Below are 1648 nucleotides of genomic sequence, written 5' to 3' on the forward strand. Positions count from 1 at the left end.
GAGATAACACCTCTGTTTCCTTAAACAGGAATAAGCCCCCCTTTTCCAGGGTAATCCAGGAGCAGCTCTTCTAGGCAACATGAGAGAGACTAACACATGGTTGTCATGAGAATATAAGTGAATTATCATGCAGAGTGACCAGTAAATAAGCCACAGTGAGAGAAGAGGCAGTGGTCTTCAACTGGGTCCAGTATCAAAGCAAGCTAGCCGTGAAAAGAAGGTCCGACCAAGGGACATTTACAGAATAATCCAGTCCAATCTCCTCATTTCACATATGAGGCAAGAAGAGCCCTGAGAGGCTGGCTGACTAGCCCAAGGACCTTAACCAGTTAACAGCAGAACCTGCAGGTCTTCTGATTCCCAGTGCTCCCCACAACACTCCCAGTGCACACGTCCCAGCCTAGACAAGGTTGGCTGTGTTGTGATGTCCCTGCTGCCTTATTTATTTATTTATTTTTTGAAATCCAGGACTTCACAATGAAGCTCAGAAAGCTTAGGCTTCAGAGTGCCTCCCCTGCACCAGCTCTGCACCTACTTTTAAATTTGTAATTTTGTGAAGTTTTTTTCTTAATATTGTTTCCCAAATTATGTAAGCTTCATACCCACAAAACATGGGTCCAGCCCTGGCAGAGGGAATGGCTTACTTGGAAGGGGAAGGACTCTCGTGGAAGAAGGACTAAAGGAAAAAAATAAGAAAAAGACAAGGGAAAGATCCAGGATTCCCCTATAATCCATGGGGTGAGTCTGTTGCCTTTTTACCCTTCCAGGGATTTACTCCAAAAGAGAAAATGATGCCAGGGGCTCCGAGCAGGAAATCGCTATAAACCCTGATTTGGGGGGTAATCCCCGAGAGCTGGGAGGCATCAGAAACAGCTAGGTTAGGCAGGGAGCAGTTGCTCATGCCTACAATCCCAGCACTTTGGAAGTCCGAGGATCACTTGAGCCCAGGAGTTCGAGGTTGCGGTGAGCTATGATTGCGCCACTTACTCTAGCCAGGGTGACAAGAGTGTGACTGTCTCTAAAAAACAAATAAAAATAAAGCAGCTAGGTTAGATCAGTGAAGAGGAAAGTCAGGCGCAGGGAGCAGACTGGAAACAGTATGAATAAGGTCTTCCCCCATGACAACTCCTGCGGCGGTTCCATAAAGAAGAATGCATCCAAGCGATCCCCCGGATGTATGTTCAGCCTAGGCTGAACAAGAGAAAAGGGAGAATATTGACTCCGGATGCTAGACCTGGCAAGCCCGATGGACTCTGGAGCAGGTCTTGTGCAGGCTGCTCCTTTGGAAGGAGTCCCACTTCGGAGACGCGACTCTGCAAGGCAACGCATCTTTGTGACCATGGGTAGGCTGCATTCCAGGCTCCTTCCATCTGCCTGCTCTGGTTCACCTCTTAAGGAATTTTAAAAGTTTATTTTTCTCTCCTTATTTAAAAATGCTGTTCTTGTTATTGTAAAATAAAAACAATTGAAAAAATGTTAGAAAATGCATACAATGGCCTGTGGTCTATTAAAGAAAACTACTTAGATTATGTTGATGTATGTGCTTACAAACTTGTCTAAACATTATATATACACAGTATGTAGTGTTAGATATAAACATTATACGGAATTCTGTTTTTGCTTATATGTATGTGCATATTCTATAGGA

Source organism: Propithecus coquereli, unplaced genomic scaffold (genome assembly GCF_000956105.1).
Source record: "Propithecus coquereli isolate 6110/MARCELLA unplaced genomic scaffold, Pcoq_1.0 Scaffold75, whole genome shotgun sequence".
Classification (NCBI taxonomy): Eukaryota; Metazoa; Chordata; class Mammalia; order Primates; family Indriidae; genus Propithecus; species Propithecus coquereli.